The 17,043-nt window shown below is 45.2% G+C and overlaps 1 protein-coding gene across 2 annotated transcripts in view; it reads left to right on the top strand.

The window, feature by feature from the left end:
- LOC122377485 (cAMP-dependent protein kinase catalytic subunit 3-like) overlaps positions 1 to 17,043 on the top strand; it is a 156,940-nt gene that overhangs the window by 111,503 nt on the left and 28,394 nt on the right. The window lies entirely within an intron of this gene.

Genomic DNA, 17,043 nt, shown 5'->3' on the forward strand with positions numbered 1-17,043 from the left:
TTGGTGGAAATGACCGCCGATGTCGACCAGAAGAAAACTTGCACTTCTTACAGCTCTTCGGCTTGATTTTTCGGTCTCGGCGAGCGTCACAACATGTAATAAAGCTCACAGGGAGCCCATGATTGGTCAGGATTCCAAGACGTTTTAAGTTTCAGAGCAGAGAGTAATTGACTTCTTATTGATGCCTCAGCCAGGAATCGAAACACTGACATTGTCGCACGCACTGTCTTGGCTCTTTGAATATGCTCACGCCCTATTCTGTTTAGGGGATATTCTGAATTTATTATCATTAGCGGCACATTTTACTGTAATTATGTGGCATATATGCATTCAAAAGTAACACAAAACTATTAATTTCATTTAAGGCAAAGAACTATCCCGCATGTCAATGATAAACAACAATAATCTTTCCAAAAAAAAGCTACATTTCTGCGAAAATTTGCTAATTATCGTGAAAATGAGCTGGGAACCATCATCCACACCATGTTAAATCATCAAAGAAATAGGCAAAACGCGCCCTTTGTTTTTCAATGTTTGCGCTACTATTACTAAGTTTTTGCCCACAATAAGATATTTTTTTCTGTTATCATTAGGAAAGACTACAAATTGACTAGAGGTGTTGCTTCCCAAAGCGCATTATCATATGGCGAATGATTTGGCTGTGATACGCGTTTGAAAGTTAGGGCCCTAATGGCAGGTCCCTAATTTCTGTGCACAGTCCAGGTATATAGTGGTCTATGCTATGTGCAATGAGTTCCGACCGACTGATAACATAGTCTTTGAGTTATTATCGGTTTTGTCGAAAAAAGAATACCTACCACGCAGTGTGCAGAGGGCTGTACACATGCGCCATAAAAATCGCTACCTCTTTCTGATGATTCAAAGACACAATAACAAATACACAATAACTGAGACACAATCAGGGTCATGCATACAAAGTGTGTCTTGTTATACGCAGCAGACATATAGCAGACGTACAACTACCTGCACACATGTACAAATGTCGTAAATTGTCGATTCGGTCGTAGTATATAGTGGGCAAATTTGATAACAATCGATCAACATAAATCATCATGTTACATACAAACGCATACGGATATCGATCGAAGCCTAAACATAATTGTCAGTCCATGCATTGCTAGCTAGTAGTGGTGATCAGCGAGTGGAAATTATCACCTTTTTTGTGTACAATTCTCCCTCCCTTTTGTGTGTGCCGAGGAGACCAACCCATCTTTGTTCCTTTATCCTACGGTATGTGACCCACCCTTTCCATACCTTTTGTAACCCTACAAATTAAGCGTTGGAAAGATCGTGCCCTTCCCCGTTGAAGTGAGCTGCTTCGTCCATATCGTTCCTCTGAAATGATAGTGGACAAATGATTTTGAAGTCTCTGGTATAATACACCCCCCGTTTCTCCTACATATACCACACAATCACACACCTCGCAGAAAACTCCATATGCTACGTTCCTAGATCTGCATCCTATCGACTTGTCATATGCGCATGTGTGTGCCCCCTGGTCCTTTGATACGTTCCTCTTGTTTGTACATTACTTTACATATTACACAGTTTTTGCCACAGTCTCCCCCGCCTACATCAATCTTGTACCAAACTTTTTGTCTTTTTATGTACTAATATATACTTGAGATTCGTCCCTCTTTTGAAGGATACAAACATGTCAGCACCGAACACATTTTTTAGCCCCAGACCTAAACAAGAGACGTTTTTTATCCCGAAGTATGTTCCCTATGTTCGGTAAGTGACTAGCATACGTAACTATTAGGGGCACCCCTTGCACCTTTTTTCTGGTATTTGTCCCTAGCAACAATCCTCTATCCATGTTTTCTACTCTATTTACTCCATTTTCAGTTTCGTTCCATAACTGCTGTTTCGTTTTATTTGAAACTGCATATACCCAAATATTTGACCTTGAACTTTGCTTCAGGGCAGGCGCGGCGCCACGGATTTTGTCCAGGGGGGGGGGGGGGGCAGGGCTTCCCGGGGCCTCATACAAAGGGGCCTCCCAGCAGCGGGGCCTTCATGTATTTAGTACCTAGTTATCACGAGGAAAAGCAAGCATCCTTTTATCCCGGTTGCTTTTTCAGAAAAAGTGCCACTTCCTTGAACTATGCGTGCAGATCGATAGCACATCTTCTTGATATGTACAGGTCACCGCTGAAGTAATGAGCGCATCTACTGTAGTCGGACGAAACCTAGGGCCAATCATTAATGGTGAGATCTATCATCAAAAGCGAGTATCGAACAGATTAGTGTTCCAGTTGGACAACTTTCTTTAACGCGTCACAGTTCCACCTGCCACAGAATGCTCGCTATAATAGAAAACGGGAACATTCACTCCATTCGGGGCACCCCGGAGTCCAATCTCTGTGACCGCCACTGAACAGAGAGTTGTAAACCTACGCACGTGTGTGCTACGCCGTAGTAAAGTGACATTGCTGGACCCTCCAGTAGAGTGTAGCCATTGATGATCGGGACACCAGCATCGTCCAATAGGGGCTCTCTCTGACAGGCGAGCGCACGCACAGTGATGCAAATGGAGTTCACGAGTGGCCATAAATACCAAAAAGTCGAGTTTACCAAACCGAGTAAATCGCAATATGGCTAAGCTTTCATGTTTTTGTCAAAACCGGCCTCGTGTATGATTGTCAGAAGTCGTGACATTTTCTATGTCGTAAAATGACTGTCAGATACTCGCCAGTTCAAACGCCGCTGGCGTGCGTTCATTTCATACAAATGGCAAAAATTATACATGGCCATGATCCCTAAAGCCTGCTGCTTCTCATGCCGGGTCACAAAAAGCCGTATCTCTTTTGGTTTGGCGGTTATCTAATCATCTGTCATCATGTTGCAATCACAATTTTTAGTGAAAATATTTGCTTTCGTTTCACCTACAGCAGTTCACACAGTGTGTGCCCGTAGTGCACCATACCATAGCATTCCCTAATCATTTATGAACCACACCGTGAAAGAAAGGCGCTAGCACAGGGCAGACCGGCGCTATTGAAGTTTTTGTCAGGCGTAGTCGGGTGTCGCGGTGGGCGGCGGGTGGGCGGATTGCTTTCACCGCGGACTGTAATTTCGACAGACGTTTGACTTTGACCTGCTAGGTCAAATATTGACTATAAGTCAAAAGTAATATGATCACTCGCGAGATCTTGTCAAGAGCAATCCGTTGGTTTTTTTTTTGTCGCGAGGCGCTAGGACACTTCGTTTAGGAACAGCAGAGGGATGCACCGACCAACCCCCGCTGTGGCCGCCCGCCCGCGGCGCGGCCGCCCGGGCCGCCCACCGCGCCGCGGCAACCGACCGCAACGGACGAAAACTTTAGTAGCACCAGTTAGCCCTGTGCTAGCGCCTTAATTCTTTCACAGTGCGACTCAGAAATCATTAGGGAATGCTATGGTGTGGTGCACTAACGGGCTCACACTGTGCAAACTGCTGCAGGTGATACGAAAGCAAATATTAACAAATATGCCAAGGTTAACAGAAAACAACTTGAACTTGATCTTGAACTTCCAATAATCTTTGCTTCCAGTTCTCCACAGTCATCAGAATCTGCCATCTCACTACACTGTAAACTCATTTTAACAAACGTTTGTTACTTTTACAAGGAAAATTATTTAGCGCAAATCCCCGCACCCTTTGCCATGTCATCGAATGACCCTATTGTTTGTCATGGTAGTTGTTCTTACAACCCACTCACATGTAGTTCGTTAGACTAGCTACCAAAGTTTGTTTTGTCATTGTTGTGTGAACGACTGTGTTCCTAGTTATAATCATGCGGCTACTAGGTAAAGACCTGTGCATGTTTGCATTAAACAGGGCTGAGCCGTCAAATCAATGCAAATCTTAGTTAGCATAGTAATGTCTACGTGCAGCAAACCTGTACTTGTAAGCAATCTACTAGTCTCAGGCTTGTAACGTTTTACAAAGACCTCCCTTGTATTCGTCAGTTTTCTCCACAAATCGCAGGTCGCCGCTCTGCAGTCTCATTATTACAGCAAAACAGCATTACTGAAAGTAGGTCATGTATTTAAAATGGTACATACACATTACATACACATTGGTGATGACACTGATGACCCAAGGGGCAAGGGCAATAACGCATGCGAAAAGGCAATGAGCGTCATCACTTACGAGTACACTGTAGAATCACACGTTTACATGCATTAGGTTTGAGTTAAGATAGTCAACTTGGGTTCCCTGCCTCGCAATAACTGGTTTGGGGACTCGCAACATCGAGGAATGCCTTGATTCGGAAATATGTTATTTCGAAGTCCGCGGAACACGAATTTTAAGGGGCAAACCCATTCGAATCTAAGGGGCATTAAAATTCATTAGCCCCTTGGAATTCAGGTGCTTTTTCATTTTTAGACTTCTTGAGTTTCTGCAGTTTGCTGTCTTCAGTGTAGCGACCCTTGCTTGCAGGCTGGAGCTTTCGCTCCTGATGAAAGCCTGAAAGAAAGCATCGCTATATTATAGCATATGCAGAACAATATGGCCTGGAGCAGAACACATTGTGCTTGCTTCCATACATCACGCACTTATTCAGCAAATTTCTCCGATTCAATCTGCATTACTATCAGTTGAAAGACAAGCATTTCATTAAAAAATGACAAAAACGACCGAACACTGTTATCACCTACCATTTTCACGGAAGTGCGCAGGAGGCCACATCACTGCACGGCGGTTGGTGCGCAACTGAAACTTTCAAAATGAAACGGCCGGAAACGTTTTTGGCGCCACCTATATAACAAGTAACAGCTTTGTGTATGTTACTACTAACACGTCTAACTAGCGTAACTAAGTCTGTGTTGCAAAGGTGTAGCTGATACCTTCGACAAGGACATGGATTACATAAGTATGTATCAGTATTGTTGCAATGGTGTAGCTGGTTCTTTCGACAAGGATATAAAATACAAATCATAAGCAAATATATGTTCCATATTACGAATAAGACCCTGGTAGTTTTCACAATAGCCTCCATAATCCTCGTCAATTTTATGAATGGTCGACAAGGTGCTGGGGCTGATACTTAAATTTGCCCTGATGATTCAACCAACTATGACAAGATATTCGTCGTTCGACATAACCTTTATTAGTATTTTTGACAAACGCTCGTCGTTGTACGACAACCCCTTGTCAAAATGAGTTTACAGTGTACTCCCTATAAAAAATCTAAGAATGCAACACACAATTTTGCATCTTCTAATCATTCAATGAAATTGGAAAGACTGCCAAAAACAATCAAGTTCATGCACTGGCGGATCCAGGCTTGCGTTTTTGGGGGGGGGCAACTCATGCGGAGCCAAACCTAGGGTACCCCCAAATCCTGTTTTCTCATCGGATTTAGGCCACTTATTTTTCGTCACAGCCCTGACACTATGATTTTTTTTTTTACTAAAAAGAAAAATATATAAATGGTAGCCCACCCGACCCATGTCTTTATATTACTTTGTGAACACTTACCATTGCTTTTGTCGACCAGTTAACCCGCTTCGAGTCAGTGCTTGGGTCCCTTTGCGGGCCGGGAGGTGGTAAAACACCCCCAGTCTAACTCGGCTCCTGGGCCACGCACTGATTGAACTATGTTTCATTATCGTTTGGGGGAGGGGGCAAACGGGCCACTTTAGGCCTCTGGGAAAGGGGCATGGCCCTAAATGCCCCCTCCCTGGATCCGCCAGTGTAAGAGACCATTGGAGCTGCAGTTGGGTACCTCAGACGTCAGGGTACGCCCTCAGATGTATCATCATAACCAAGTTTATTAAACAAAAATACGGGCTGAATTTGTACAAAATATAAGACAGGCGCAAAAGCAAAAGCTTAACTCAAAGCGCCTTGTCTGAGTGACATACATAAACAAATGTAAACACGGCTGCGGCCGCCGCCACGGCACAGCTCACCAGCAGTTGAAGTCGCCTCTCGCCCGCCGTTCCTCTCCGGAGATCGAAACAGAAGCTACAGGCCGAGGAAAAGGTGAAAAATTTACACTGGAGTGAATCTCTTTGATGCAATTAAAAAGTTTTGAAAATTTAGGGCCACTGCCATACCGTCACTGCTGTTGAGATCGCTGCCGTAAATTAGAATGTCATGTTGCTGCTTTGCGGAGAGTCGTCTAAAGTCTGTTTTTAATGTTTGTGATAGATTGTTAAAAAGATCGTTACGTTCGGATGTGTATTTTGAGCAATGGAAGATGAAATGATCGGTGTTTTCATTGTCATTCCCGCAATCACATTTTGGTGAGTCCACTTTTTGAATTGTGAAGAGATGGGCATTTAAGTGAGACATATTGTATAGGACTGTAAAGGACTCGCGTGGAGACCTCTTATGCTATAGTGGACTGAAAGGACCCAAAAAAGCCCGTCTAGGGCTCCCGGAGAATGGAGATAGACGTGGGCCCTCAGGAGCCCGCCAGAGCCCCCAATGAGGGATAAGTGAGGGATACCAAGTGTCTGCAATTGCATATTGCATAAGCCATAACGCCTTTACAAATCAATATATTATGTATCAGTTCCAGATCCAAGGGGGGCCACATGGGTCATGACCCCCTTGGTGCCGGGGGGCACCACAGGCCTGTCAGGGGCACCACCGGCCTAGCAGGGGCACCACCAGCCCGCCAGGGGCACCACAGGCCTAGCAAGGGCACCACGGGCCTGTGAGGGGCCCCACAGGCTTGTCAGGGGCACCCCAGGTCTGTCAGGGACACCAGAGACCTGACACGGGCACCACCGGCCTCGCAGGGGCACCATGGGCCTGTCAGGAGCACCAGAGGCCTACCAGGGGTACCACAGGCCTTACAGGGGCACCACCGGCCTTGCAGGGGAACTTGGGCCTGTCAGGGGCACCACAGTCCTGTCAGGGCCCAGGGGCACCAGGGGCCTAGCAGGGGCACCACAGGCCTGCCAGGGGCACCACCGGTCTAGCCTGTACAAATCAATATATTATGTATCAGTGGCAGATCCAAGGGGGGCCACATGGGTCATGACCCCCCTTGGTGCCCGGGGGCACCACAGGCCTGTCAAGGGCACCATCGGCCTAGCAGGGGCACCACCAGCCCGCCAGGGGCACCACAGGTCTAGCAAGGGCACCACGGGCCTGTGAGGGGCCGCACAGGCTTGTCAGGGGCACCCAGGTCTGTCAGGGACACCAGAGACCTGCCAGGGGCACCACCGGCCTCGCAGGGGTACCATGGGCCTGTCAGGGGCCCTACCGGCCTCGCAGGCATCACGGCATCACGCAGGGGCACCTTGGGCCTGTTGGGGGCGCTTTAGGCTTGTTAGGGGCACCACAGTCCTGTCAGGTCCCAGGGGCATCAGCAGCCTAGCAGGGGCACCCTAGGCCCGCCAGAGCCACCACAGGCCTGCCAGGGTCCAGGGGCACCACAGGCCTAGCAAGGGCACCACGGACCTGTCAGGGGCACCTCAGGCTCCCGTGCCCCCCCCCCCCCCTGGATCCGCCAGTGATGCCACACCACGCGAAACACCGCCAACTACCAGCTGCCGCGCCACAAACACGTGCCAACAACAGTCTTTTTTTAAGGTCGACTCCGCTCGCGCAACTTTTGACTGACCCTCACTGCTACCATATTGCTTCCATACTATGCTGTGGAAAGCTTTACTTCACCAAGTGGCTAAAAACCTCCATCAAGGTATATTTTCTTAGCAATTTTTCTGACGTTTTGGGGGGGCCAAACAGGCCACTTTAGGCCTTTGGGGGGGGGGCATGGCCCCCGTGGCCCCCCTGGATCCGCCAGTGAGTTTATGACATCCACTTTGCAAAATAAATATGAACATAAACATTCAAACAACATAAATAAGTAGGCTGTTCTAAACTATTGCATAAGTCTAAACATAAGAAATACTACGTGGTGATTTGCTACTTCAAAGTTCGTTGACACTTGTCAGCATCTACGAACAGCTAGTTTCTGCTTTTCGAACAGCTAGATTGTTTGTCACGCCTGAGCTATATCTGAACCATATGAAATTGAGGCTCCCTGTCCCTCAACAAAAGGCTCGGATTTTGAGTGGTGCATCAAAAATTACTTTCGTTTTTATGGACTTGATGTGAAGCTCTGTTCATATTGTTATGAGATAGGGAAGAAAATCAGATGTCCCCGGCAGTAAAATGAAGATCTTTACCATCTTGTAACACACTGACAAAAGTCCGTAGGATTTACGTGAGGTTTTAGAAGAAGAAAAATGGGTTGAACCCATCGCCATTTTTTGGTCACGTGATTTCACCCACCTATTACAACCTAAGATCTTTGGTTGGAATGGTTTTCATATGCTTTATTGACATGGGAAATGTGTCAACAAACTTACGGGGCACCCTGTATGCATGAAATGAAAGTGCCGCTCGAGATGGCACGGGCGACATAACACCAGCCCAGTACTGCATAGCGCGCGAACGTTTCTTCATAAAACATTGCCCCTCCACGCATTCCAGCATATTTACGTCTGGACAACGAGTTGCGGGGAAAAGTGCTGATTTTGTCGCAGTTTTAGGAGCCGGTGATTAGGCTGGATTTTGGGGTTACTTTTTCGCTCCGATTCCTGTAGTTCATAGTGTTTGGCTTTTGAATATTTTAGTTCTTTCAGAGAAATATTACTTGCTTTACAGATTTTGTAAAAATGTTTGAATTTTTATAAGCCGAACGTTAGAGTCCTAAAACAATACAGCAGCACTACAATTATTGTAAACAAACAAATGGAGCACCACTTGGCTCTCAAGGCCTTTTTCGAGTTCATCTGGTGGTTTTCGTACTCGTGTACGTCGCTTTGTTGGATGTTTTAAATCTCTTGTGATTGACTTATATCATATTAGAAGCATGTTTGACGGTTTGGGTCTTCAGCAGTGGGTCTCGGAACCAACATACCCTTCATCAGGAAACACGCTTGACCTTGTTTTCTCCACAGAACCTGATTGTATTGCAAATGTTACAGTGGAGGCTCCACTACCAGTGTGTGATCACTGTCCTGTGGTGTTTGACTATGTTGTGGGTCTCACTGTTCCAGAAACTGATTCTCATTCAGATCTTCGTATGTTATGGCATAAGGGGAACTATGATAGGTTAAATCAGATTCTAGCGGATGTTGACTGGGATTTCGAGCTTGCGCAGCGTAGTGCAAATGATTCATTTGACCGTCTCTGTGATATTGTCAAGGAGTTGTCAGAAGGTCTGATACCCCTGAAACCTCGGAGGCCGCCCCAGTCTAAACCACCGTGGCGCACGACCCCTCCAAATGCACTTGTGAGGGAACGCAGGAGGGCATGGCAGACATACAAGGTAAAGAGGTTAGAACATGGCCGTCGCTCCCCAGCTGCACTGCAGGCTTATGGAATATTCACCGACCTCAACAAGCAAGTTCGTAATTTCAGCACTCAGTCACAGGCTAGGTATGAACATTCATTGATTGAGAAGTGGAAAGATAATCCTAAGCTATTGCATGCATACATTCGTTCTAAGAAGTCTGTTCCAACCACTGTCGGCCCCTTGAGGCTAAATGATCACTCCGTCAGTTCAGACCCTCAATTAATGAGTGAATGTCTAGCACAAGCCTTCTGCTCTGTATACACTCAGGGGGAGCCAGTCAACCAAGCACCTCACCAGAGACATGATGATCACTTGCAGGATATCCAACTGACTGTGGGAGATGTAATGACTTTGCTCGCAGCCACGGATGGCAACACAGCTATGGGTCCCGATGGATTACATCCTCTTGTACTCAAGAATTGTGCCGGTGCTTTGGCTAAGCCAATTCATGCTATATACTTTCGTTCATTGAGGGAGGGCCAGTTGCCAGAGGCATGGAAGCATTCAGTGGTTATTCCAATCTTTAAGAAGGGGTTACGACTCGAGTCCCCTCCACTTGGACTAGTGTCTGTTGGTCTAGTATCGTTTGGGCTAGTTCATTTGGTCTAGTGCTTTATTTGGTCTAGTGCCACTTGAGCTAGCTTCATTTGAGCTAGTGTCATATTTGGTCTAGTTCATTTGTGCTAGTTCCCGAAATTTATTTGAAATATATAGTTCCCTGAGATGCTCGTTGTCGTATATATTTCGTTCGTTCGATTATGTATAACACACTTCAGATTTCAGATGTTCGGATGTTGGTGTACTTAGTTCAGATGCCCTTTTGCCGGAACAAACATATATAGAGTTTCTTCAAACCTTAAAGGCAACCCGCCCAAATCTTGATGTTTCGGATTTAAACGTTCAGTGTGATAGCATATCCCACGCCACGAAGGAATTCCGCCCGCTCTATGGTGCCTTCCGCTAGTCTGGTTATAAGTGTTGTCAGGCGTTTATTCATATTTTTAACAGTTTTCTTGGATTTTTGAACGTCATGACCCGCCTTAAACCTGAAAAGATCGTTAACTTGTAAATTTTCTTCACGCTGGAGCGCTGCGAAGCAACGGAAGATGGAGGGATGGGGGGAATCCAGCATGGCCTGTATCCCCCGATGCCATCCCTCAAGCTTGTTGGTTGTTCGGGGTATGCCAGATATGGTCCTTTCCTTAACATTCCACATTTCTTTTGGAATTTGGGGGTTTCGGCGAACCCCTCTGCGCCCTTGCCTTCCTATATATGTGTCCTCAAAGTAATCATAAAGGTCTGTTAATCCCTCGATGGCAATTTGCTTGACATATTCTTGAAGTTGTTCAAAAGCTTCGTTCACATTTTCAACGTCAAGGAAGGCAAGAGCGCAGAGGGATTTCACCGCTTCTCGAACTTCCGGTTGATTAATGCAATTTTCCGTTAGGCCAGCTCCCTGAACTTTCCGCCAAACCGCTTGAGTTAAATGAAAGAAACAGCCTGCTACACTCACTTGAGGAAATTCAGTTAACAAAGCGCGCTTACTAGCAAACTCAAAGTCCATGATGCAAAGATGAGGCGCAAGATTTGGGCGAGCATCCTTTAAAATTTGGAAAAGCTTTATATATGTTTGAGTAGTTTTGTTGGGCAAAAGGGCATAAATGCAAGGAAAGACGTGTCCATTTGGCCCGCCAATGATAACACGTATGGTATATAACTGAAGAAATAAAGTAGGTGCCACTTTGAATGTTCCGTCCATCATCCAAATGTTATTTTTGCTTAATTCGTCTAGCATGACTTTGGAAGAAAAGACTATCAGTCTGTCGTTTCCATCATCTTCATTGTCATACAGCAGGAAACGATGCTCTTCTTCTCCCCGTTTTGTCGTTTTGTACTTCTCTGGAATTATAATGCCTGACCTGTTGAGTGGCGCTACTTCATGTCCGATTTCTGAATGTTTTCGTTTTCTTTGGATACGTTGCGAAATTGCCTTTCTAGTTGGAGCTTCTGTTGTGGCTTCTCTACTCAAATTCATATCACTTATAATTCTTCTTGGACGCAAATTTGACGTTTCTGCCTGTTCCACGGCTTTGTCCAATGCCGAAACAACTTCAACTCTTGCCGGAACTGGGGGGTGGTTGTGAATTTGCCTAGTAACAACTTGTCTTTCGGTATGATATCGTAATGATGTTGAAACAGATCCTTTACATCCTTTGTTTTCGCATCGCCAATTTTGAGTGGTAATCTTTGAAGTATTCTTTCGGTAGACAAAACCTTCGAAGCTTAATTTGTCCCCACCCCTTGATGACTTAAAAATTTCCATAGCTACAGCCGATAACCCGTAATTTGCGTCTATCACACAACAAATTTACCTCGCTTCAGTCGAAATAGAAAAGGAATGAAAGCTAAAAAAATAAAATAACCGCAAAATCTTTTCCTCGTGAATCTAATTATTGTGCCAAGCATGATAATACACCTCCATCATGGAAATGAGTCTGCTGAAAGCTAGACGAAATTACGGCACTAGACCAAAGGCACTAGCTCAAATGAATGGCACTTTGGCACTAGCTCAAACGAAACTAGCCAAACTGGCGCTAGACCAGCTGAAGCACTAGACCAATTGCACTAGCTCAAAAGGCACTAGACCAAATGATGCTAGACGAAGAGAGTGGCACCCTTACGACTCGATCCACTTAACTACCGTCCCGTGTCCCTAACATCCGTTACATGTAAAAGACTCGAACGTGTACTTTGCGATGTAATCTATGATTATCTCGATTCATCGTCATTGCTGTCGTCCCACCAGTTTGGATTCCGTCCTGGTCACTCTACGGCAGAACAGCTCTTGTTGGCTTATGAGGAGGTGTCAGAGGGAGTTGATGAGGGGAGGGCTGTGGACATGGTGTTGTTTGACTACAGTAAAGCATTCGATGTAGTACCTCACGCAGTTCTGATTAAGAAACTCAGTTACTTGGGCATAGCAGGAGAGGTGTTGAGTTGGATATCCTCCTTTCTTTCCAACAGAACGATGAGAGTCAGTGTAAACAACAAACTCAGTAGCCCTAATTCTGTTACCAGCGGAGTCCCACAGGGCTCGGTGTTGGGGCCTTTGTTGTTTCTTGTCTATATCAACTTTGTCGCCTCCGGCCTCAGTTGCAAATACAAAATTTTTGCTGATGATTTAAAGATATATGCTTGCGGTAAAACACACAGAGACTTATCTGGTTTACACGAGCTAGAAAGACAGATTCAGACTGATATAAGCACTCTGTCCAGCACTTCCAAGTCTTGGGGTCTTCGCCTGAATCCTAACAAATGCGTGGTGCTCCGGTTTTCTAGGAGACAGCATGCCTCGCCCCGTTACGTCTTAGATGGTAAAGAGTTACCTACTCCCAAGTCCCATACCGATCTCGGTTTCATCGTTGATGACTCACTGAAGTTCCACGACCACATATCATCTGTCACCCGCAAGGTCGCTGGTCTCGGGCACAGTTTCCTCAAATCTACTGTCTGTCGGTCTCGGGAATTCATGTTGTTCTTTCTTAAAACGCACATGAGACCTGTGCTTGAATATGCCTCGTGCGTTTGGCACACTGGTTATATCGAGGATGATCGGAGGCTCGAACGATTCCAAAGGTACTGGACCAAGCAAATAGCATGCTCGAACATCTCGCATATAGTGACAGGCTGAGGGAGTTAGGTCTGTACTCGGTCAAGGGACGGCTTTCGCGAGCAGATCTCATACAGTATTGGAAAAATTTTCCACAGGAAAAGCTGCGTCCCCCCGGAGATCATGTTCCCTCAGCCCTTCACCCGTGTCACCAGGGGACACTTGTACAAGATTGGTGTGACGCATGTGAACACAGATGTGAGGAAAAGATCATTCTCAAAGAGATGTGTCAATGCATGGAATCGCCTACCAGAACATGTTGTTGATGCCCCTGATGTATCTGCTTTTAAGCGAGGGTTAGATGATGTGATACCGGACCTGCTATTTGATTATGTCTAGCCTTCTTGCCCTGTGTATATTTCATATACGTTTGTAAAATATTTGGTGCTAATGTGACATGTGAAACGCAATTAGTGTGAAATTAGGGTATTAGCGAGAACAAAAGGTACTAACACCCGATACTCGATCATGTATTACGATAGGTTAAATGGCGACACACATTTCCAGTTCATGGCTCACACACTGCAATACTCAAACATGGCTGGTCTTTAAACGGAACTGGCGTGTCTTTCGATATGGGTTCCTTTCTTTTCCTTGCCACTCCTTCCTGTGACTGTATACTTGGTGAAGGGAACCAACCAGGTAAGTAAATGTTGACTGAAAACAATCCCACGTATCCAGGAGGATGCTAAGAGAGGTCCTGATCGTCCTGAGCAAGATCAAGTTGAAGTTAGGAAATGTTGGTTGATAAACGCAAGTTGATCTGGCTCACTTATCAGCAATAAAAGTAAAATCAAAAGAGCTTATTGGCCGAAAACAAGCTATAATATTGCAGGAGATCAATACTGTAGAGCACGCTGAGCAGTATCAAGTCAAAAAATGTTTGCTGATGATTGCATATTGTCTATTTATGTATTGGGATGAATAATTAATTATAACTTATAACAGCAAGATTATAACTATGAAGTGCTTACTATGAAGTGAAAAAATCTAGAATGAACGAACTCGGGCAGCTTTACTTTGCTATGCAGATGGCAATGTGCATTACTCAAGTGTCTGGCAAATGAAACTTTGCATTTCTTGAAAAAAGGATTTAAGTAAAATTGTCAATGTGACAAGCCATGCAACGATGTGATCATATGATACGTGTTAATAGTCATTCGTGATGGTGATCTTTGGTCCAATATACAATAGCAAAGCTCTCAGCGCAATTCTTTCTGTGGATGGCCAGAAGTGACTCAGGACTTAGGAGTATTAGTTTTCTTCACAGGGCTGGGATAAAATGTACTAGAGGGTAATCTTCCAGCAAGGAACTTTATTTCGAGTTGGTATGAGATGTAGGCACAAGAACTTAGGTGCTTAGTACCTATGTTAGTAGTTGTGTAGGTTTAGTTTGGTCAGCTTAGATTAGGTTATGCTAGTTTTTATTTAATTTGCCAAGTGTCCATAAAAAATGTGACCTGACTAACCTAACCTTGCCTCAATCATCACACATATTTGCAACCTACCCATAGCAGGAGCACCCAGTTATGTGATAGATACTCACCCTAACTCAATCTTACCTGCTAACAACTTAAAAACAGTTAGCTCGCGTCAAGCCGTTGCCAAGTTAGCTCACTTTTGCCAAGCCGCATCCAGGGAAACAGCCAAATGAGGAACTGGCTCATTGGGTGGCTGGTGTGAGTCTGTGCATTGAAAGTGTTCTTCTCTGAAGCTGCTCTGCACTGCTGTGCCATGTTAGATGCTCAGAAACTGTGGGAAATGATAATTAAGCTACTTTAGTGCTTTGTTCATGCTCCAGACATCAACAAGTACAAATTCTGCAGGGTACACCTATGAGCTAGGTGAGTATTTTATGTGGATGTGATGTTTGACTGTAGTAAATACACAAACAAACACAGGGTCACAGTTATATTCAATCTCCACATAAACACAACAAAAACGCTCATAGCCTCACTCCGCGAGCACACCACAAATAACGCAAGCCTTTGCAGGCACCAAAATACTTTGATTTACAGGATAGGTATACTTTATATATCCTCTGTCCTTGGGGATCTTGCTGCCAAGTTGAAGTAAGATGACTGAACTTCAGTATTTATCAACCTTTTCTTCTTAGCCACTGCTTATATACGAGAATGGCTAAATGCTTGGTTTGGTTGATTAACTGCCTTGAAAATTTAATGATCGATCTTCAATTCTCAATGAAGGCACAAATAAAATAGTTCCCTCTCCTCTTGGAATACACAAAACAAAATATTTAAAGGGACCCTCCCACCTTCAAAAAAGCTAATGAATTGGCATGAAAGTGATGTCGCTCGGTTCAGAAAGAGCAAAAACGAATATCTACCAAATTTCACCGAAAAATATTCACCGGTTTTCAAGATATTAGACTTTTACTTTTGTTTACTTTTTGGGATCTCCGCTGTTCCTAGCGACTTCATTTTGGAAGTACGGCGTTTGCGGCAGATGTTGCGCGCAAATAGCATATATCCACCGCTGCTTCACAAAGATGCTAGTATAAGGTTTTAAAATCGTTAGATCACCGCTGACGTCACAAATTCTAAGGGGGCATCCCAATGCATTGGCCCCTTAGAATCTGAAAACTGCAAGTTTGAAATTAAATATATCCGAATTAAAGCATTTTTCGATGTTGTGAGTGCCCAAACCGGTATTTGCAGGCCATGGCCACCAATTTGGCTATCTCAACTCAAAACTAATGTTAAGGTGGGATGGTCACTTTAATAACTTCTTAGTGGATCAGGATGGACAAGAGCAGTTATCGTAGCTTCCCCTCAAATTAACCTCTCTGGGCTCTGACACTGATGAATTACTTTGATACCTCTGATCCAAGATAAACTTGAAATGTGTTAATCTGTCTACTCAATCATGCAACGGATGAGAGCTTGAGGTCTATATGATATTTTGTGATATACATCAACGTTACTTTGGAACCTGTTGCTTTTTTTTTTGCTCGGTCGGCCTAGTGCCATTCCCGAGCAGGGGGCAGTTACTCCGGCAATTTTCGCCGGGCAGCAAGTGTTACGTTAAACCGGTTTATGTGAACCCGGTAGCAAAAACAACGTGGGATCCTATCTTAATGTGGAACCAAAGCTAAGGGAGGTACTTACGTGTACAGCCAAAGAGCCGAGATGTCTGGAGTCGCAAACACAACAGTGGGAATGACTTTTATTAACAATACATGATAGACATGAACACTTGTGAGCTGGTGTCAGTGTAATGGAGCCGGGAAGCTTTCATCGCACTGACAGAAGGTATAAGACCTTCTAGGCTCCAGCCCCCCGGCGGGGCCTTGTCGTGGGGTGTAATGGTCGGGAGAAAAAGTCCTAAATAATAAAAAAAACCGACGCCTAACGCAAAGGGCAAAAACCTCGCACCTAAGCCAAAACGGCGCGAGGGAAAAAGCCCTGTAACCGCGATTAATTAATGTGTGCGTTTGGGGGTGAGCCGGGAGACGAGGGCTCTGGTTAGCGTTTTAGGGGCGGCAGCCGCGGCCCTAACACGCTAAAGGCTCTTGATGATCCGAGCGTCGGCGAGAAAGACGAACAGAAGGTCGTGGATATCCGGATGAGTGTCGCCCAGGAGAGTCGGAAGGTCGAGAGAGAGTCCATGTGTGTTAATGTATTGTACTATATGTCTGCGGTGCTGGTGTAGGTGTGGGCAGTGGAGGAGGAAGTGTGAGATGGTGTAGCGTGGGTGGTCGCGGCAGTGGTGGCATATGGGTGGAGGTGCTCTGTCCAGGATGTAGTTGTGGGTGAGTTGGGTGTGGCCGAGCCGGAGCCTGGCTAGGACTCTCTCTTTGATCCTTGTGTTTTGATGGGAAGAGTAGAAATGGCAAAGTTTCGGTTTAATGGAGAAGAGATGTGGTGTATGATCATCTATCCAGCATTTTTGGCAGTATCTCTGGAAGGCACGGAAGAGCGAAGACAGAAAATCCGGAAGGGGGAGAGCGAGATGATTTCGAGATGGGAGATGAAGACCTTCTTTGGCTAGCTTGTCCGCTTTTTCATTCCCCTGTATT

This window comes from Amphibalanus amphitrite, unplaced genomic scaffold (assembly GCF_019059575.1).
Source record: "Amphibalanus amphitrite isolate SeventyFive unplaced genomic scaffold, NRLGWU_Aamphi_draft 000045F_arrow, whole genome shotgun sequence".
Lineage (NCBI taxonomy): Eukaryota > Metazoa > Arthropoda > Thecostraca > Balanomorpha > Balanidae > Amphibalanus > Amphibalanus amphitrite.